Raw genomic sequence first — 22,133 nt, forward strand, 5'->3', positions numbered from 1 at the left:
AAAAATAAAATAAAATAAAATAAAATCTTGATAAAATTCTGCGTGCTCTTTCAGAAAACCATGCTTCAGGTGTTATATTTAAGACGTCTTTGCCTAGCCCAAGATCACAAACATTTTCTATTTTCTTCTGGAAGTTTATAGTTTTACATTTATATTTATGGCCCATTTTAAGTTACTTTTCGTATATGTATGAGATGTGGAATGAGTTAAATTTTTTTTTTTGATACACGAGTAGCCACATTTTCCTGCACACTTTATTGAAAAGACAATCCTTTTTCCACTGCATGGCCTTTGCTCATCTGTAACACATCTGTTTTCCATGCTTGAGTGAGTCTATTTTCCTTTTTTTTTTTTTGAGACAGAGGCTTGTTCAAGTCGCTGGGCTAGAGTGACATGGTGTCCGCCTAGCTCCCTGCAGCCTCTAGCTCCTGGGCTTGAGTGATCCTCCTGCCTCAGCCTCCTGAGTAGCTGGGACTGCGGGTGTCACCACCACACCTGGCTAATTTTTTTTTTCTATTTTTAGTAGAGACGGGGTCTCACTCTTGCTTAGGCTGGTCTCAAACTCCTGACCCCGAGTGATCCTCCCTCCTTGGCCTCCCAGAGTGCCGGGATTGCAGGAGTGAGCCACTGCACCTGGCCATGAGTCTGTTTCTGAACTCTCTATTTCGTTCTATTGATCTATTTGTCTTTATACCACTGTCTTGATTACCATAGCTTTATTAATCTTGAAATTGAGTGGTATTAGTCCTTGAATTTTGTTCTTTTTTTTTTCTGGAGGACTTATTCTATGTCATTTGCATGTCCACATGAATATTAGAATCAGCTTGACAATTTCTATAACAGAGAACACTTAGATGTTGACTGGGCTTGTGCTGAATCTGCAGATCAATTTGGTCCGAACTGATGTCTGAGTGTTTTTCTGACCTGCGAAGAAAGAGTATCTCTCCCTTTGCTAAGGTCTCCTTTATTTTTACTCTGCAATGTTTACAGTTTTTGTAGTACAGGTCTTTTGTAGTTTTGTCAGATTTACCTGTAAATATTTCTTTTTAAATGCTATGACAATCTAATGCCACCAGTGGTATGACAAGAGGTGGAGCCCAGGTGGCAATGTGAGCGATGGATTCCTCCAGAGCAAATGTTCCAAGAGACAGACAGTGGAAGCTGCTGGTTTCATGAGTCCTGGGCCTGGAAGCTGATACCATGTCATTTCCACCATGTTCCATTCACCAAAGACGTCCTGTATATTTTCTCTTCATCTCATCAGCTCTTTGCTCTGTTTTCTTTTATGACTTCATTTGCATTGAGTATTTTTTCATTCTTATTTCCTTTGTGGCCCATTAGCTATAACTTTTTGTTTTACTGTTTTAGTTATTTAGCTTTAGGGCATGGTTTCTCAACCTTACATTTTGGGTTGGATAGTTCTCTGTGGGGGCACCTGTCCTGTGCAGCATAGGATACGAAACAATACCGTTGGTTTCTACCTTCCAGTGATATGACACCACTTTCTGTGCTGCGTAAGAGCCATACAGAATGCTCCACACTTCCATCGTTTCCCCTCGGGTCTCTATGGTATTGTCATATATGTTACTTACACATGTGTTATACACCCCAATTTCATTATTGTTATTTTTGTTTAAAGAGTCAATTATCTTTTAAAGACGTTTTAAAAAGAAAACAAGTCACATACTACCCATTTGGTTACCATGGGCAGATCTCTAAACATAATCTCATCTGGTATCATTTTTCTCCTGCCTAAAGTACGTCTAACATTTCTTGCATTTTAAGAGTGTGTTGCTGATTGATTCTTTCAGCTTTTATGTATCTTAAAAAGTATTTCACTTTAAACCTATTTTTCTTCTGATATACACAATTTGCCACTGTAACCATTTGTAAGTGTAGTTCACTGGCGTTAAGTAAATTCACAATGCTGTGCAACCATCATCATTATATATTTCCAATTTTCTCATCATACCAACTGGAAGCTCTGTAACCATTAGGCGATAACTCCCATTTCCCCTGCCCTCAGCCCCGGGTAACCTCTAACATACTTTGTCTGTATGAATCTGCCTATTCTAGATATTTCACAGAAGTGGAATCATATGGTATTTGTCCTTTTGTGCCTGGCTTATTTCATTTATCATGATGTTTCCAAGATTCACCCATGCTGTAGCAGGTGTCATATAACTCCATTCCTTTTCATGGCTGAGTAATATTCCTCTTTGTGTACTTGCCACATTTTCTTTATCCATTTATCATCTGTTGATGGACATTGGGGTTGTTTCTGCCTTTTGGTTAGCGTGAATACAGTTGCTATGAACATTAGTATGCAAATGTAAGTTTGAATCTCTGTTCTGAATTCTTTTGGTTACACACCTGTAAGTGGACTTGCTGGGTCATATGGTAATTCTATGCTTAACCTTTTGAGGAACCACCAAAGTGTTTCAACAATAGCTGCACCATTTTTCACTCTCAGCAGCAATATATGCGGGTTCCAGTTTCTCACAGGCGAGGGGGATGGAGGGATGGGATGGAAGATGCCTTGGCTGGGAGTCGGTGCCCAGTGTTCCCTCCTGATCTTAGATCAGACTCCTCAGCTTCTTGGCCATCGGAGCAGGGCTGCTCCCCATACCCACTGTGGCAGTCCCCTGGAGTCCCCCAGGCTTCACCCAGCAGCACCCAGGTGACAGGTCCCCAACAACCCCCTTGGACACGCTCAGACACTCCAGAGCTTTCAACAATTAGAAGCCTGCCCTCTGCCGGCTGCTCAGTGACACAGACCCCAGGACCCAGCAACAGAAACAGGAACGCGCAGGCGCGGCTCTAGCGAGGTGGAGTCTGCGCTCCACTGCCGGCTGTGGTCGCGGCACTTCCGACTTCTGAGGGAAAGAGGCCAAGGCTGGGGCCGAGCCCGGAGCCCCAGCGCTGGATCAGCCTGGGGGCGGGCTCCGGTCCAGCCACCGGCGCACCCGGGGCAGAAGCTGCGCCCGAGGATCAGGCCGGCTCAGCCACAGTGAGGGAGCGGGGCCCACCCAAGCCACAGCCGCCGCCGCGTCCCCCGCGTCCCCCGCGTGCCTGTTGCTCCCTGGCTCAGGTGTCCCCCTCAGGCTCCTGTCTTTGCCCAGAGCCCCTTGCTACCACCCGCTCGGTTTCCAGTTCCCCCTTCCCCGTGCAGCCCATTCACCTGCTGGGGTAAAGCCCTGTAGGTGGCACCGCCTTAACCTCCCTTCTTCCCAGTGACAGCCTTTCCACATTCTCTTTGCCACCGTCTCCCCGTCCTTTAACCCTGACCCTTTCTTCTTTTTCTCTTCCATTTTATCTTTCTCTCTCTTCTGTGATCCTCACTCCTTTCTCCCAGTTTTTTTGCTCTTCCTTCTCATCCCCCTCACTGTTTTATCTCCGCTGACCCCTCCTCTCCATGTCCCTTCTCCCGTCTGTCCCCTCATTGGACGTCCTTCCTCGCCCGCTGCCACACCTGTCCCCATCTCCTTCTCCAGGCTTCAGGGGTCTAGGCAGGAACAATTTGAGGACTGTCTCTTCCCAGGAACTGCAGGGTGGGCAGATGGGGATTTGTAGTTTTCGTCTTCCTTTTGTGTTTGGAGAAAGGGGAGCTTGGAGGCGTTGAAGAGAGCCTGGAAGCCTTGTTACCTACTGTTATGGCAAAACCCAAGAGATGGTGTGTTACAGCGTGATAAAGACAGGGCGGACATGCATACTGAGACCTTACAAAATATTTAGCTTTTTGACGAAAGTAGCTAAAAAAATATTTTGATTTATATTTTTTTTAATTTTGAGCATCTTTTAGTGGGGAGATACAGCTTCGGAAATTTAAAAATATTTATTTACAGGCTTGACTATTGTAACTTAGAAAAAAAATGATTTTTCTTTTTCTTTTGGAGGCAGAGACCAAGGGCATTTGAGGACTGACAATGACCTTGCTTTGCAGTCAGATTGTGACAGCCTCTTTAATACCTTCCAAAGGGTTCATATGTTTTGCCTTCTCTGCTTTAGTTGGGAAAACCTTATATTTGCAAATTTTCTCCTTCCTGTTTCAAAATAGCTTGAGATTTCAGTTGGTTTTTTTCATTGAGTTGGATTACACGTGGTTTGCAGTACATTTATTAAAAACATTGCTCCATAATATGCAACAAGCTAAATGTTGGTCTCCTAGAGGGACAGACATTCTAGTCAAAACTAAATCCCAATAATCATATTCTCATAGAATGTTAGTCGTTTCCTATTTTCCCTCCATCTGGTTCTTTAGGAAAATGGAGCTCACAGGTTATAGGCGGCGGCAACGGTGTGTGGGGGGGGTGAGCCTCAAAATTTTATTTTAGTTGGCAAGTCCCCCCCTTTTGGCCAAGATATGTCAGAGAGATGGCATCTATGGCCAAACTTTTATGACCTTTAACTTTCACATCCACTTAACTTTTAATGACCATTGACATATTGAAGTTTAGTTTCAAAGATCAATGAATTAGACAAAATCATCTTTCACAAAATACTTATATCTTATGATATTTTCATTAAAAAATTTTGTATGGAATTATTTTCCTTTCATCCACAAGTTTTAATTACATACATACACAGATGATCACATCAACTCTTAGAAAAACCTAGAAAGTTAAAGTAACTTTGAACTGTTAGTCGCCCATTTTATTGGCATTCCTAAATACAAAAATAACAAGGTATAAGCTTTAAACTTATGTTTAAGAACCAATGTTGTAGTATTTTACCTTATAAATGATCCAAATATTTTATGATTATCTCTTTTAAATTAACATAATGACTTTAAGATTTTCAATTATAGGAAAATGTTATTGATTTATATTTACCTACTTTATCTTATCTATTCATTTACCTTAGCAGTTTACGTAGATTCCAGCTATTGATTTAAATTACTTTTCTGTTTGCCATTTTTGTACCCTGTAAATTAGATCTGTAACATGGAACAGGGATTAAAATATAGTTTAAGTTACTGGCTTTTCAATCTTAAACTCATAAATCTTACCGAGAAAAGCAAGTAAGTCTCTCAGTAAGACTTAGTAAACAAATATGACATCACTTTTAAATGCTATAAACGTAGTAGACGTTTTAGAACATCCCATTAGATCCTTCCAAAACGTAACGTCCTGAAATAGAATTTAGGGATAAAAGTGTCTCTGGTCCCCTAAGTCTGGGAGCAAATGCCCCCAAAAGGTCCCCGTGAAGACCTGTTGAGAATTTACTGCCGTGAAGGTTACTAGGAGAAAGGATTAACACTTATGTATGGATATCTTCAGAACGAACACTCAAAGGTGCAGGGGAAACTGTCCACTATTTATGTGGAAAGCATGGACAGGGCAGTAGAAATGACTGGCCCAAAAGGGGGTGTGCTCATTCTAACAGGCCGAGTGGCAGAACCAGCAAGGCTTTTACATTGAGATTCTGCTTGCCCTCTCTCGAGTGTGCCTTCCTCCCTTCTGGGCCGCAGGGCAGCAAGGCCCTTTCTGGCACGGGGTTTTACAGTAAAACAAAGAACAAAGCAGGTCAGATAATTACTTCATGGCCATTTTACATAGACTAAGTTTGGGTTTTAAGTCTAGCTTTTGAAGAACAGGAGTTGTTTAAAAAAAAAAAAAGTGTGCTCTCCTTGATTCTAACGGATGCTAATTGCTTCTGTAAATATGGCTTGCTGACCTAGCTTAAGTGAAGCCGAGATGGACTTGACAGGCCGGGCGGAGATAACCACAAGTTACTTCCTGATAAAGGGCTGGAGAGTCCCTGGGCCTTCCAACCAATTAACCAGATAAGAAGGGCAAGGCGTAATCAGAAGCCTGTCCTGCAACTTAAAAACCAACCAATCAAAAGGCAGTCCCACAGCTTGAAAACCAACCAATCAGGAGCCAAGACAATCAGCCACTTTTGAAGGAGCAAATGAATTAAGGGAGGGAGGGGGGATGGCATACCCCGTGCATGTAATCTGCTGAAATGTATAAAAGAAATTCACCCCCCGCTGTGCGGGATCCCTGCCCATGGAAAGAGACCACTGCGTTGGTGCTCCGGGCTTGGACCCCAGCTCAAGCTAGTCAATAAAACTCCTTTGCCTTTTTGCAGCCTCAGTGACTCTGTCTTTCTGTTCCTGGGGACGGGGGGAACCAGCTTTAACACTTTCACAAAAAAGGGGTTCTGGGTTGTACGACCTGCCTTGGGTACAGGGATTCTGGTTTTTATGGCCGGCTTCAAGGAGGGATTGGTATAAGACGCAAGCAGATGAGGCAAGGTCAGAACATTTTTGTTCCTGAAGCATTCATTTTAAGTTGAGTTTTCTGAATCCCATATCAACATAAGATCACCTGAGTGTAGACTGAGAGGAAGAGACAGAGAGAGAGAAAAAAAAAATCTCAGTGCCAGTCCTCAGCACCTCAAACAATGCTACAAAGAAGTAGCATGCTTTTTCCGTGAGGATCAAGATTAAGCTGTCTAGAAAACAATCTAAATGGTTTCAGAACAATTTTTTTGGGGGGGGGTGGACTGTACACTTGAGTACATGAAATATTCATAAAGAGTAAGACTGTTTTCAGATTCTCTGGATTGTAATCATCATTCACTTTTCATCTTAAAATAAATTACTACACAAAAATTAATAATTTACAAACGTTTCCCCAGGCACAAACTTTGTTACAGCCACATAATGTACACATAACCAGATCGCTTGTAAAGAGTGGGACAAAAATGGACAAGACCAAGGGAAAACTGAAGCTTTCAACTTAAGCTCTTCTAACCACAACTTCCAGGACAACTCTGAGTCCCTGACACTCCGGTTAACATTACATGACAGTGCGTTTAGAAACACCTTCTGTGTACCTCTCTATACACGCTGAATCAGTGGAGGTAAACTCTATCTGCCTTTAGGGTTAAAAGACCAAAACCGAAATGTTTTTATACCCCTTTGACCAATAACTGGCATCAGGATCTTCAGGTGGCCTTTCCATTGTAAATGCCATAAACAGTGAGTTATCTGGACATCAACAGAAAAAGTTAGCAGGGTTTGGAGTACCCAGAAGAGAAGAGAGAGAAATAGCTCCAGACAGTTCAACTCTATAGCGCAGTATGTCGACCGTTTCGGCTCCGAATTTTTCTGGATGTAATTTGCCCTTTCGTAAAAATTTGTGCACAAGCATTAGCTGTAACCAGCTGGAGCCCTAGCAACACCTGGCATGCCTTCCACTCTTTTCATTTCCAGAACTACTTGCAAGTTGAGGCACCACACACCAACTGCGGTGCCCCATGGGGGTCATTCTCCCTTGTCTTTCCTCCATTTTAAAGGATGTCCCATTTTTTCTTTAAAAGAAGCAACCGAACTGTTACACGGGGTTTGGTGTCGTGGATCAGAGTGTGCTGCTTGTGGGTGGGGCTCCTCAAGGTCTCACCACTGAGTGGCTCCCACCCTCTTAGGTGTCTCAGGTTTCTCTCTCGGAGGTCTAGCACCTCCGAGAGGGCTCCAAACGCCGAGTGATCAGCTCTTATATGCGTTTCCTGGAAGAGCCTTCTTTTAATTAACATGTGTGTGGGGGGGTTCCCTATGGGGCCACTCGTGCCTCAGGGAATCGCCCCAGGCAACTCCCACCCGGGACCCCAGTCGCCCGGGGCTCCCAAGGCTGGGAGGAGTAAGGTTGCCCCTTCTCTTCGGAGCTGAGGAACTCAGTCTCTCATTTATCTACCAACAAGACAGTTCAGTTTCCTCTTTCAAAAATGCACAGCAAAGCCAATTGAGATTAATTTTAGGATAAAAAGACAAGGGAGAAGACCCTTTAGGATGCACCTCCAAATCTAAGTTAGGATCCCAAACAACAATTCCTAGGAAAAGAACCGGCTCACAGTAAACCAAGACCATCAACCAAAAACGGCGCTCGGGACGACCCACCAGTCCCACCAAAGGAGAAGCTCAGAGTCAGAGGGCCCAAAGGGGCCATGCTGGTACCTGGCGCCGTGTTCAGCCTGCTCCTTCGGTGGTCCTGAGTCTTCCCCGAGCCCCACGCCCGGGCATCAATCTTGTCAATGGAAAAGAAACCAAACTCCGTAACATAATTTGAAAGAGATTTAATCTGAGCCAAATTTGAGACTCATGACCTTGAACCACGCCCAAGAGGCCTCTAGGTAAAGTCATAAATCAATACGTGGCAGGTACACATCCCTTTGGCCTGCAGAGGTGGGCCATCTGGAAGCAGGGGCTTGCAGGTTATAGGCAGCGGCGGCAGTGTTGGGGGAGGGTGAGCCTCAAAATTTTATTTTAGTTCGCAAGTGCCCCCCTTTGGCCAAGATATGTCAGAGAGACGGCATCTATGCCCAAACTTTTATGACCTTTAACTTTCACATCCACTTAATTTTTAATGACCATTGACATACTGAAGTTTAGTTTCAAAGATCAGTGAATTAGACAAAATCATCTTTTCACAAAATACTTATAGTATTTTCATTAAAAAGTTTTGTATGGAATTATTTTCCTTTTGTCTACAAGTTTTAATTACACACAAATACAGATGATCACCTCAACTCTTAGAAAAACCTAGGAAGTTAAAGTAACTTTGAAGCGTTAGTCGCCCATTTCATTGGCATTCCTAAATACAAAGAAAACAAGGCATAAGCTTTAAACTTATGTTTAAGAACCAATGTTGTAGTATTTTACCTTACAAACGAGCCAAACATTTTATGATTATCTCTTTTAAATTAACATAATGACTTTAAGATTTTCAATTATAGGAAAATTTTATTCATTTGTATTTACCTACTTTATCTTATCTATTCATTTACCTTAGCAGTTTACTTAGATTCCAGCTATTCGTTTAAGTTACATTTGTTTGCCATTTTTGTACCTGTAAATTAGATCTGTAACACGGAACAGGGATTAAAATATAGTTTAAGTTACTGGCTTTTCAATCTTTTTTTTTTTTTGAGACAGAGTCTCACTTTGTTGCCTGGGCTAGAGTGAGTGTCATGGCATCAGCCTAGCTCACAGCAACCTCAAACTCCTGGGCTTAAGTGATCCTACTGCCTCAGCCCCCCGAGTAGCTGGGACTACAGCCATGTGCCACCATGCCCAGCTAATTTTTTCTATATATATTTTTAGTTGTCCAGATAATTTATTTCTATTTTTAGTAGAGACGGGGTCTCGCTCAGGCTGGTCTGGAACTCCTGACCTCGAGCGATCCACCCACCTCGGCCTCCCAGAGGGCGAGGATTACAGGCATGAGCCACCGCGCCCGGCCTTGGCTTTTCAATCTTAAACTCATAAACCTTACTGAGAAAAGCAAATAAGTACTTCAGTAAGACTTAGTAAACAAATAAGACATAACCTTTAAATGTTATGAACGTAGTAGACTTTTTAGAACATCCCATCATTTTGTTAGATCCTTCCAAAACATCATGTCCCAAAACAGAATTTATTGATATCACAGGGATCAAAGTGTCTCTGGTTCCCAAAGTCTGGGAGCAAAGGCCCCCAAAAGGTCCCCGTGAAGACCTGTTGAGAATTTACTGCCGTGAAGATAAACTAGGAGAAATGATTAAAACTTATGCATGCACACCTTCAGAACAAACACTCAAAGGTGCAGGGAAAACTGTCCACTATTTATGTTGAAACCATGGAGAGTGCAGTAGAAATGACTGGCCCAAAAGGGGGTGCGCTCATTCTAACAGGCCGAGTGGCAGAACCAGCAAGGCTTTTACACTGAGATTCTGCTTGGCCTCTCTCCAGTGTGCCTTCCTCCCTTCCGGGCTGTAGGGCGGCAAGGCCCTTTCTGGCATGGGGTTTTAGGGTAAAACAAAGTAAGAACAAAGCAGGTCAGATAATTACTTTATGGCCATTTTACACAGACTAAGTTTGGGTTTTAAGGCTAACTTTCAGAAAAAAAGGGGTTCTGGGCTGTATGACCTGCCTTGGGTAGAGGGATTCTGGTTTTTATGGCCGGCTTCAGGGAGGGGTTGGTACAAGAGGCAGGCAGACGAGGCAAGGTCAGAACGTTTTTGCTACTGAAGCCATGGTTTTAAGTTTTCTGAATACCATATCAACATAAGATAACCTGAGTGTAGACTGAGAGAGAGAGAGACAGAGAGAGAGGGAAAAAAACAAAACATAACCTCTCAGCGCCAGTCCTCAGCACCTCAAACAATGATGAAAAGCAGCAGCATGCTTTCTCTGTGAGGATCAAGATTAAGCTGTCTGGAAAACAATCTAAATGGTCTCAGAACAATTTTTTGTTTGGGGGGGGTATACACTTGAGTACACGCAATATTATAAAGAGTAAGACTGTTTTTTGATCCTCTGGATTGTAAACATCATTCACTTTTCATCTTAAATGACTACACAAAAATTAATAATTTAGAAAGTTTTTCCCTAGGCACAAACTTTGTTACAGCCACATAATGTACACATAACCGGCTCGCTTGTAAAGGGTGGGACAAAAATGGCGGAGAGCAAGGGAAAACCGAAGCTTTCAACTTAAGCTCTTCTAACCACAACTTCCAGGACAACTCTGAGTCCCTGACACTCTGGTTAACATTACATGACAGTGTGTTTAGAAACACCTTCTGTGTACCTCTCTATACACACTGAATCAGTGGAGGTAAACTCTATCTGCCTTTACGGTTAAAAGACCAAAACCGAAATATTTTCCTACCCCTTTGACCAATAACTGGCATCAGGATCTCCAGGTAGCCTTTCCATTGTAAATGCCGTAAACAGTGAGTTATCTGGACATCAACAGAAAAAGTTAGCAGGGTTTAGAGTAGCCAGAAAAGGAGAGAGAGAAATAGCTCGAGACACTTCAACTCTATAGCGTGGTAGGTCGACCGTTTCGGCTCTGAATTTTCCTGGATGTAATTTGCCCTTTCGTAAAAACTTGTGCACAAGCATTAGCTGTAACCAGCTGGAGCCCTAGCAACACCTGGCATGCCTTCCACTCTTTTCATTTCCGGAACTACTTGCAAGTAGAGGCACCACACACCAACTGCGGTGCCCCATGGGGGTCATTCTCCCTTGTCTATCCTCCATTTTAAAGGATGTCCCATTTTTTCTTTAAAAGAAGCAACTGAACTGTTACACGGGGTTTGGTGTCGTGGATCAGAGTGTGCTGCTTGTGGGTGGGGCTCCTCAAGGTCTCACCACTGAGTGGCTCCCACCCTCTTAGGTGTCTCAGGTTTCTCTCTCGGAGGTCTAGCACCTCCGAGAGGGCTCCAAACGCCGAGTGATCAGCTCTTATATGCGTTTCCTGGAAGAGCCTTCTTTTAATTAACATGTGTGGGGGGGGGTTCCCTATGGGGCCACTCGTGCCTTGGGGAATCGCCCCAGGCAACTCCCACCTGGGACCCCGGTCGCCCGGGGCTCCCAAGGCTGGGAGGAGTAAGGTTGCCCCTTCTCTTCGGAGCTGAGGAACTCAGTCTCTCATTTATCTACCAACAAGACAGTTCAGTTTCCTCTTTCAAAAATGCACAGCAAAGCCAATTGAGATTAATTTTAGGATAAAAAGACAAGCGAGAAGACCCTTTAGGATGCACCTCCAAATCTAAGTTAGGATCCCAAACAACAATTCCTAGGAAAAGAACCGGCTCAGAGTAAACCAAGACCATCAACCAAAAATGGCGCTCGGGACAACCCACCAGTCCCACCAAAGGAGAAGCTCGGAGTCGGAGGGCCCAAAGGGGCCGTGCCAGTACCAGGCGCCGCGTTCGGCCTGCTCCTTCGGTGGTCCTGAGTCTTCCCCGAGCCCCACGCCCGGGCGTCAATCTCGTCAACGGAAAAGAAACCGAACTCCATAACATAATTTGAAGATTTAATCTGAGCCAAATTTGAGGCTCATGACTCCAAGCCACGCCCAAGAGGCCTTGAGGAAGTGGACTCGCTGTGGCTGGTATGTTATAGCTTGGTTTTATGCATTTCAGGGAGACAGGGGTCATAGGTAAAGTCATAAATCAATACGTAAGAGGCACACATTGGTTTCGCCTGAAGAGGTGGGCCCTCTCGAAGCGGGCAGGGGCTCGCAGGTTATAGGCAGTGGCGGTGTGTGTGTGGGGGGGGTGAGCCTCAAAATTTTATTTTAGTTCGCAAGTCCCCACTTTTGGCCAAGATATGTCAGAGAGACAGCATCTATGGCCAAACTTTTATGAGCTTTAACTTTTATATCCACTTAATTTCTAATGACCATTGACATACTGAAGTTTAGTTTCAAAGATCAGTGAATTAGACAAAATCATCTTTTCACAAAATACTTATATCTTATGATATTTTCATTAAAAAATTTTGTATGGAATTATTTTTCTTTCATCTACAAGTTTTACTTACACACATATACGGACAATCACGTCAACTCTTAGAAAAACCTAGGAAGTTAAAGTAACTTTGAAGTGTTTGTTAGTCGCCCATTTTATTGGCATTCCTAAATACAAAGATAACAAGGTATAAGCTTTAAACTTATGTTTAAGAACCAATGTTGTAGTATTTTACCTTACAAACGAGCGAAACGTTTTATAATTCTCTCTTTTAAATTAACATAATGACTTTAAGATTTTCAATTATAGGAAAATTTTATTCATTTGTATTTACCTACTTTATCTTATCTATTCATTTACCTTAGCGGTTTACTTAGATTCCACCTACTCGTTTAAGTTACTTTTCTGTTTGCCATTTTTGTACCCTGTAAATTAGATCTGTAACACGGAACAGGGATTAAAATATACTTTATGTTATTGGCTTTTCATTCTTAAACTCATAAATCTTACCGAGAAAAGCAAGTAAGTACTGCAGTAAGACTTAGTAAACAAATATGACATCACTTTTAAATGTTATAAATGTAGTTGACGTTTTAGAACATCCCATTAGTTCGTTAGATCCTTCCAAGATGTCACGTCCCAAAACAGAATTTATTGACATCACAGGGATCAAAGTGTTTCTGGTCCCCAAACTCTGGGAGCAAAGGCCCCCAAAAGGTTCCCATGAAGCCCTGTTGAGAATTTACTGCCGTGGACATTACTAGGAGAAATGATTACAACTTATGCATGCACACCTTCAGAACAAACACTCAAAGGTGCAGCGGAAACTGTCCATTATTTATGTTGAAAGCATGGACAGGGCAGTAGAAATGACTGGCCCAAAAGGGGGTGCGCTCATTCTAACAGGCCGAGTGGCAGAACCAGCAAGGCTTTTACATTGAGATTCTGCTCGGACTCTCTCGAGTGTGCCTTCCTCCCTTCTGGGCCACAGGGCAGCAAGGCCCTTTCTGGCACGGGGTTTTACGGTAAAACAAAGTAAGAACAAAGTAGGTCAGATAATTACTTCATGGCCATTTTACATAGACTAAGTTTGGGTTTTAAGGCTAGCTTTCAGAAAAAAAGGGGTTCTGAGCTGTACAGCCTGCCTTGGGTAGAGGGATTCTGGTTTTTATGGCCGGCTTCAGGGAGGGATTGGTACAAGAGGCAGGCAGACAAGGCAAGAACATTTTTGCTACTGAAGCCATGGTTTTAAGTTCTCTGAATCCCATATCAACATAAGATCACCTGAGTGTACACTTAGACAGAGAGAGAGATAGAGAGACAGAAGAAAAAAAAAAAAAAACTCTCAGCGCCACTCCTCAGCACCTCAAACAATGATACAAAGAAGTAGCATGCTTTTTCCGTGAGGATCAAGACTAAGCTGTCTGGAAAAGAATCTAAATGTTCTCAGAACAATTTGGGGGGGGGGCTGTACACTTGAGTACATGCAATATTCATAAAGAGTAAGACTGTTTTGAGATTCTCTGGATTATAATCATCATTCACTTTTCATCTTAACATAAATTACTACACAAAAATTAATAATTTACAAATGTTTTTCCCAGGCACAAACTTTGCCACAGCCACATAATGTACACATAACCGGATCGCTTGTAAAGAGTGGGACAAAAATGGACAAGACCAAGGGAAAACCAAAGCTTTCAACTAAGCTCTTCTAACCACAACTTCCAGGACAACTCTGAGTCCCTGACACTCCGGTTAACATTACATGACAGTGCGTTTAGAAACACCTCCTGTGTTCCTCTCTATACACACTGAATCAGTGGAGGTAAACTCTATCTGCCTTTAGGGTTAAAAGACCAAAACGGAAATATTTTCATACCCCTTTGACCAATAACTGGCATCAGGATCTCCACGTAGCCTTTCCATTGTAAATGCCGTAAAAAATGAGTTATCTGGACATCAACAGAAAAACTTAGCAGGGTTTAGAGTAGCCAGAAAAGAAGAGAGAGAAATAGCTCAAGACACTTCAACTCTATAGCGCGGTAGGTCGACCGTTTCGGCTCTGAATTTTCCTGGATGTAATTTGCCCTTTCGTAAAAACTTGTGCACAAGCATTAGCTATAACCAGCTGGAGCCCTAGCAACACCTGGCATGCCTTCCACTCTTTTCATTTCCAGAACTACTTGTAAGTAGAGGCACCACACACCAACTGCGGTGCCCCATGGGGGTCATTCTCCCTTGTCTTTCCTCCATTTTAAAGGATGTCCCATTTTTTCTTTAAAAGAAGCAACCGAACTGTAACACGGGGTTTGGTGTCCTGGATCAGAGTGTGCTGCTTGTGGGTGGGGCTCCTCAAGGTCTCACCACTGAGTGAGTCGCTCCCACCCTCTTAGGTGTCTCAGGTTTCTCTCTCGGAGGTCTAGCACCTCCGAGAGGGCTCCAAACGCCGAGTGATCAGCTCTTATATGCGTTTCCTGGAAGAGCCTTCTTTTAATTAACGTGTGTGGGGGTTCCCTATGGGGCCACTCGTGCCTCAGGGAATCGCCCCAGGCAACTCCCACCTGGGACCCCGGTCGCCGGGTCTCCCACACTGGGAGGAGTAAGGTTGCCCCTTCTCTTCGGAGCTGAGGAACTCAGTCTCTCATTTATCTACCAACAAGACAGTTCAGTTTCCTCTTTCAAAAATGCACAGCAAAGCCAATTGAGATTAATTTTAGGATAAAAAGACAAGGGAGAAGACCCTTTAGGATGCACCTCCAAATCTAAGTTAGGATCCCAAACAACAATTCCTAGGAAAAGAACCGGCTCAGAGTAAACCAAGAACATCAACCAAAAATGGCGCTCGGGACGACCCACCAGTCCTACCAAAGAAGCTCCGAGTCGGAGGGCCCAAAGGGGCCATGCCGGTACCCGGCGCCGCGTTCGGGGTGCTCCTTTGGTGTTCCTCAAGCAAATTAATCTGTCAAACTGAAAATACTGTAGAGTCAGAATTCAGTAACACAAAGCCAAATGCGGGCAGAAAACTGTCATGTGCAGAGAGGAGGAGGAGAATGAACACACAGAGATGCAGAGGCAAGAAACCATATTAATTGGTACATGAGAAGGGAGAGGAGAAGCCACAGTTCCCAAACCTTCTGTTTAGGTCCCCATGTAACCTAATTGTACTTTGTTTCCTTCCTTCTTACTGTGGAAGGAAACAAAAAATTCACCCTACATGTGAAGTGTCACTGAGATGAGACGAAAAGAGTTTCCACAAAGAAATGGCTAATTTAAAGAGGCCAAGGAGTCACGAAGGCAGATGGGGAAAGACCATTGAAAACGTCACCAGTGACAATGGAAAGAGGAGTTCAAGTGAAATTGTAAAGACTGAGGACAGATTATTAGGACAAACGACAGAAGCAACCAAAGAAATTGAGACATTGGATATAAATCACTTCATTGAGAAGTCTGGCAATAAGAACACAAGACAGATAAGGATAGTAACGTCAAAGGAATGCAAAGTCAAGTGAAAATCCTGTCGGGATAAAGAAGGGCTATGCCTGACTGAGAGTAGAGACAAAGGTCTGTGAATGGAAACGGTAATGCTATAGAAAAGGAATGTGATAACTCCAGGAATTAGGAAAGGATTGGAAAACAGACAAAGTTGAAAGAGATCCCTTTAATCTTACTAAGGGAAAAATTTAGATTCATTTATTCAACAAATATTTTTCTTTCATCCATTTATTAAAAAGGGATTTGTGCTGATCTGTAAATTCAAAGTAACTCCAGTAAAAATCCAAGTAAGATTTTTGTTGTAGATAGACAAGTTGAATTATAAAATTTATATAGCAAGACAAAACAGACTAGAACAGCCACAATTTTAAAAAATAATAAAGTTAGAGGACTCATTCCACCTGATTTCAAGAGTTACTATAAAGCTACAGTAATCAAGGCCATGTAGTATGGGTGGAAAAATAGATAGAGTTAAATGGAACTGTCACAGTCTAGAAATAGATCCACACAAATGGGGCAACTGATATTTGGCCAAGGTGCAAAGGTAATTCAATGGACATTAGACAGTCTTCTCAACAAATGACACTGGCACAATTCCATACGCAAAATAGAAACAAATACAAAGAATCAAAACCACCACAATTCAACCTCAAACAATTTATAAAAATTAACTCAAAACCTTTGTGACCTTGAATTATGCTAAGAGCTCTTAGCTACAACACTAAAAAGTTACAAAAGCAAAATTGATAGTTTATACTTTATGAAAATTAAAAACCCCTGCTAAGAAAGACACTGTTAAGATGAAAAGACAAGGCACAAGCTGAGAAGAATTATTTGCAAATCACATATCTATCTGATAAAGAATTCAAAAGTCAGTAAGAAAATAACTGAATAAAAATGAGGAATACTTGAACAGGAATGAAGTACTTACACACACAACAGCATGGATCAACGTCAAGTGCATTAAGCTAAGTAAAAGAAGCCAGACTACTGGGGATACATAGTATGGTTTCATTGACATGACATTCTGAAATAGGTAAAATTTTAAGAATAGGAAATATATCAGAGCATGAGAGAATTTTCTGGAATGAGGAAACTGTTCTGTATCTTGATTATGGTGGAGGTTACTTGCCCGTATGCCTTTATCTAAAGTCATGGACACCAAAATGTGCATTTTACTACATGTACATTGAAAAGAAAGGTCTGTGGATGCCTACGGGATCCCAGGCATTTTGCTGAGAAGTGGAAAGAGTGAACAAAGCAAACTTCCATCATTTTCCACATCGTGTTTAAAATTTCAGTGAGGTAAAGATGAGGGCATAAAAAAATAAAATGACTGCATTTTATGGTTTCAACAATTATGAGATAACATTAGCTACAAAAAGTGATGAAAGTATAATAATTAGTCACTTATAGAGTAGCACTATTCAAGAATAAAGAATTAAAAAAAGACTGTAAAGCAGCAGTCCCCCACCTTTTTGGCATCATTCCTTTCACAGCCATCTTTACATCACTGTTTTTTTTTTTTTTTTTTGGAAAGCAAGAGATGCATATCTAAAATACAAAAGCAGAAAACCAAAAGATTTTTCATTAATGACTTTAAATTACCTCAAACTTAATTTTGTAACCACTGGCTCAAATATAGTTTTCAAAATAATAAATGCTCTTATAAAGGATGATATACTAAGCTGGGCAGGGTGGCTCATGCCTGTAATCCTAGCACTCTGGGAGGCCAAGGTGGGTGGATCGTTCAAGGTCAGGAGTTCGAGACCAGCCTGAGCAAGAGTGAGACCTGTTTCTACTAAAAATAGAAAGAAATTATCTGCCCAACTAAAAATATATGTAGAAAAAATTAGCCAGGCATGGTGGCGCACGCCTGTAATCCCAGCTACTCGGAAGGCTGAGGCAGTAGGATTGCTTAAGCCCAGGAGTTTGAGGTTGCTGTGAGCTAGACTGATTCCAGGGCACTCTAGCCCGGGCAACAGAGTGAGACTCTGTCTCCCAAAAAAAAAAATGGTTGATATACTTAGCTTGAAATCAGGAAGAATGTTTATTTAGGATAACTAAATAAAAACCAAATTAAAGATGACAAATAAAAGATAGTAAGCATTTCTCATGAATTATCTCCTATTAATTTTATATTAAAATTTAACATAAAACATTTGCAAAGCTGATGTATGATAAAGTTGCAGAGACTAGCTATCTGGGGACTATTTATACTAAAAAAATTAAAATTAATTCCTATGTTCAAACATAACCTCCAGATGACCCAAAGGCCTGCAATGTGAAAGTCAAAATTTAAAACATTTACCAGAATATTTAAGAGAATATCTTTATGGCCTTGTTGTGGGGAAATATGTAGACCAAAAAAAGAGCTGGAATATCTAATCAGAATTTTAGCCATATAATTGAGGCAGTCAAGCAAGAGCTATTCCTATAAAAGCACAGACCTAGACAGTGGCAGGATACGTACCAAATCTAAAAAGTGGTTGTTTTCAAATGATGCGACTATGGATAATTTTTTATAACCTCCTTGTATTTTTGCATTTAATTGTATTTCCTAAATTTCCACACAGTATGTATAATAATTAAGAAAAAAAAACCCACAGTTTGTTTTAAGGATTCAACAAGATATTGAAAGAATCTTTCACATCAGGTAATACTAGAATTATAATACTACTTTACTATAATGAAATGTATTAATACCACATTAATGAGTAAAATTTAAAAAGCACATACTCTTAGGTGACTCCATTAAATAAAATTAAACACCTATTTTTTAACAAATTTCAACCCCAACTACAAACAGGATTCTCTTAATTGATAAAGATTTTCATATTTGAAATGAACAGCCAGCACTTTTTATCAGAAGATAGTAAAGGTATTTCCATCACCACTGTGATTTGAATGATCTGAGAATGTCACAAAATAGAAAGTACCAATGTATATATTGGAAGAGATTATATATAGATGATGTAGCTATCTACCTAAAAAGTATAAAAGTGTCATCTAAAAAGCAATTAAAATTAGAAATAATAGAATACAATTTTCTGCGCATCTACTATGTGCTAGGCTTTACTCCTAGTGCTTTACATACTTAACTCATAGTTTCACAACAACGCTATGACAGTACTATTAACCTCACTTTATAGACAAAGAGGAGGCTGAGGTACAAAAAGATTAAGTAAATTGCCCAAATTTATTCATAAAGTTGCTAACAGACCTGGGAATTGAGCCAAAGTTATCTATTTCTGGAGCCCATTCTCCTTAACTAAGGCACTCTAATGACAAGCTACAAAGTATAATCAAAGAAAGATCTGATTAAGAACAGCACAAACTAATGACTGCAGCTATTTGTCTATAATGACTGCAACTATTTGTCTACGTGTCCCCCTATACTAGCCTGGGACACTCCTGTGGGAATGGCCTTTGACTTTATCACCACTGTGGCTGATGTCTGCTACAGAACCTCTAGTGAACAGCAGGCACACAGTAATGCACATTTGACTGAATTTGGGAAACACACCTGTAATTAGTAGAAGAATCATAAATTGAAATTTCAGAAACTTGGTATTTCTGGAAATGAAACCTTCAATCAGCATAAAAAAAGAGAAATAACTGTGTGAAAAGTAGAAACACAACAAATGATCATAATATGAACAATTAACAAACTTAAAAATGAAGTTCAAAAAAGAAATCTTGGCATACCTCAGATACCGAAGGACAGAGACCACCAATATGTACCAAATAACCTTTATCTCTTCGTAAGGGTTCGGCATTCATTTCTGCTTGTAGAAAAACACAATATACCACAGAAATGATCATTATTGTATTGAGAAGTTTAAGAGAAAATGAAAAATTGCTAAATATTTCATGGTTTCTTTTTACTATCACAAAGCTTATTATAAAGTTATCAGCAAATATCAGCAAGACCAGACTAAAGACCAAAAGCCTGGAGTACAGTGCTAAGATTTCTGGGCCTTAATCATATCTTAAAAAATAAATGGGTTGGATTAGTTAATATTAAGTCTCTAATGAATAAATTACATCTAAAAGGAGTAATCAGTTACACCTGTCCCTTGGTATCCCTGGGGGACTGGTTCTAGGACTCCCTGCAGATACCAAGATCTGAGGATGCTCAAATCCCTTATATAAAATCGCATAGTATTTGCATATAATCCACACCCATCTTCCTGTATACTTTAAATCATCTCTAGATTATTTATACTACCTAATACAATGTAAATTCTATGTAAATAATTGTTATGCTGCATTGTTTAGCAAATAATGACAAGAAAGTTGGTTGAATCCATGAATACAGAACCCATGGGCTGACTGTACATCACGACTAAAAAAGTCTGTCATTTGTCCTTGGTTCAGAGAAGTGCTATGAGAACACTGGATGTACACAGGATCTTAACTCCTTAGTGTCAGCACTGGCTAGAGCTAGTGGTTTCAGAGACCTCTTTACACACATTCCTTTGCTGGGGAAATAGCGCACCAAGAAAACCTTTCAATCAGACAAATATCAACAGCAGGTATTATATAGCTTGTGATAATGTTAAGAGCACATACAAAAAAGAGACAAATAACTTGAGTTAGTATGATTTTGGAAACCACAAATACGAGGATTATAGATAATTTTTTTCTTGATTGACAAAAAAAATTGAAAATTCTTAGACTGCAATCTCATAGTCAATATTGTGAAGGGAACCTGGTCTGAAATCAAAAAAGATTCAGTAAATTGAGATTTGATGGCCGGGCGCGGTGGCTCACGCCTGTAATCCTAGCACTCTGGGAGGCCAAGGAGGGCAGATTGTTTGAGCTCAGGAGTTTGAGAGCAGCCTGAGGAAGAGAAAGACCCCGTCTCTACTAAAAACAGAAAGAAATGACTTGGACAGCTAAAAATCTATATAGAAAAAAATTAGCCGGGCATGGTGGCACATGCCTGTAGTCCCAGCTATTTGGGAGGCTGAGGCAGAAGGATTGCTTGAGCCCAGGAGTTTGAGGTTGCTGTGAGGTAGGCTGACACCACGGCACTCACTCTAGGCTGGGCAACAGAGTAAGACACTGTCTCAAAAAAAAAAAAAACATATCCACACAAAAAAACCCGTACATGAATTTTCATAGCAGCGTTGTTCATCATAGTTGTTTGGGTTCACTCACTCACTATCTATTCATTAGTGAATACATAAGTCAAATGTTGTATATCCTACAATGGAATAATATTTAGCCATAAAAGAGAATGATGTACTATTGATATACACTGTCCAGATCACACTTGAAACATTATGCAAAATGAAAAAAAGCCAGTTGGCCACACAGCATATAATTCCATTTATATCACATGTCCAAAGAGGCGAATCTAGAAAGATGAAATATGTTAGTGGTTGCCAGGGACTGAGGAGAGGGAAGAACGGGGAACGACTACTAATTTCTTTTTTTGGGGGGGGGGGGGTGATGAAAATATTGTAAAATTAGATAGTGGCAAGGGCTGTATAACTCTGACTTATGTACTTTAAAAAGGTGTTTATGTTATGTGAATAATCTCAATAAGGCTGTTACAGTAAAAAAATTATTTCTCCCCTCACTCCCTCAAAATAGAAAAATTGGTTACTTAGGATGTACTCGCAGAAGTACTAAGTTCTGCTCTGTGACATTGCCAAAGTGCTTCTGCAACAGGTTCCACAGATTTGTACTCCCTCCAGCACTGCATTTAGCACCTGTGTCACTGTGCGCACGTCTGAATCAGCACCATCTCTTAAATCTGATAAAAAAAAATTTATTATTGGTTAAACACTTTCTTCTCCTATTTTCATCATATATTTCTTTTCAAAGGGTCAGTTCTTAGCCTTTAAAATTTACCATCTTTATGCATACAGCACAAATGCTTCAATTTCTCAGGAAATGTAGAAATAGTTACTTTCTTGCCATTTTGGTCAGCAATAATTAACTCATCCCAATGGGTTCCATTTCAGCTTTTAACAATAAAACCTGACTTGAAGTCAAATATTTTGAACAGTTATAAGAACCACTCTGCTTCTCAGACAGGGAAATTAAGAGGGTCACTACAATATGAGTCCACCTGGGTTATGTCTATTTCCAGTTTCCTGGCTGCAAATCACTTTCAAGTGAAATGTCCAAGTGGCTCCCAAGATATTTTAAAACCATAAGATGTAGCAGAAAGGAAATGAAACATTTATCGGCATCTTCTACAAGCCAAGTGCTTTATGTGTATTACTTCATTTAATCTTAATAAGCCTATTACCCTCACTTAAATGAAAAGAAAAATAAAAATCACCACGGGTAAGAACTTGCCATGCAGCAAATATGTGCCAGAGTTAGGGACCAAACTGAGGTGTGTCTAACTCCAAAGTCCATATTCTTTCTGCCAC

The 22,133-nt window shown here is 40.9% G+C and overlaps 1 long non-coding RNA gene across 4 annotated transcripts in view; it reads right to left on the reverse strand.

The window, feature by feature from the left end:
• The window catches only part of LOC123640733, a 31,160-nt gene extending 9,660 nt beyond the window's left edge, over positions 1 to 21,500 (reverse strand). For 2 of the 4 annotated variants that reach the window (XR_006736035.1, XR_006736034.1), the window contains exons 1-3: positions 21,356 to 21,500; positions 19,447 to 19,523; positions 17,213 to 17,292 (exon numbers count right to left, since the gene is read on the reverse strand). This is a non-coding gene — a long non-coding RNA (uncharacterized LOC123640733). Of the gene's footprint in view, positions 1 to 3,247; positions 3,649 to 17,212; positions 17,293 to 19,446; positions 19,524 to 21,355 lie in introns of those variants that run through there. The other 2 variants (XR_006736036.1, XR_006736037.1) reach the window with 2 other exon arrangements.
• Between the last annotated feature and the right edge of the window lie 633 nt (positions 21,501 to 22,133).

Source organism: Lemur catta, chromosome 6, assembly GCF_020740605.2.
Source record: "Lemur catta isolate mLemCat1 chromosome 6, mLemCat1.pri, whole genome shotgun sequence".
NCBI classification, from domain to species: domain Eukaryota; kingdom Metazoa; phylum Chordata; class Mammalia; order Primates; family Lemuridae; genus Lemur; species Lemur catta.